We start from the raw sequence: 735 nt of genomic DNA on the forward strand, positions 1-735 counted from the left end.
TGACGGCGAGCTTTAAATTCCTAGGAAGAGGGGGGGGGGGGGGGCTGTGTCATGGCTTGTCGTATGCAAGTCTAACAAGTATGAGGTATTAGTCCATAGCCAAAACAGTTCACTAGACCTCTTTATTGGCTTATTGAAGGAAATCTCCACATGTTGGGTAACGCAAAAAGGCTTCCATGGGATATGAAACATTACTTCTTCTGAAGTCACCTTAGTGATGTTTCAAAGATTAGTTCCAAATATAGTAGACATATTAATGGCCTTAATTGCCTTAATGGCTGATCATATTAGCCTTTTTCTCACACATATACATATTTTTTTTAATTTCCAGGTGCAAGTCACAAGTTGCCATATGGCAATGACACTGACTTGTTAAATTAAAAGATGTTGTCAATGGAAAGGTGAGAGTCCAGTTACTGAAAAAATAAAACCGTCCCAGCTATTCTAGTCTAATTTAAAGACAAATTAAGATACATGGGAAGGACCCGCTTTTCATAAGATCTGGGGTCACATAACGCAAAACAAAAGGAGAGTTGACAGAATTCTGATAAAACGCCGACTCCTGCAGTTAGCCTAGATCACATACAAGTTTATCAAGGTCTAACAAAAGCGGACTTGTCATTGATCGAAAAGAAATCAGTCTGATCAAATTGGGCAAATGCTTCTTTAGCATGTCATTATTCATCGCAAGCACCATGATTTTACAAGTGCTTTTGAATAGCAATCCTGGAGAGG

The sequence above is a fragment of the Montipora foliosa genome, chromosome 2, assembly GCF_036669935.1.
Source record: "Montipora foliosa isolate CH-2021 chromosome 2, ASM3666993v2, whole genome shotgun sequence".
NCBI classification, from domain to species: domain Eukaryota; kingdom Metazoa; phylum Cnidaria; class Anthozoa; order Scleractinia; family Acroporidae; genus Montipora; species Montipora foliosa.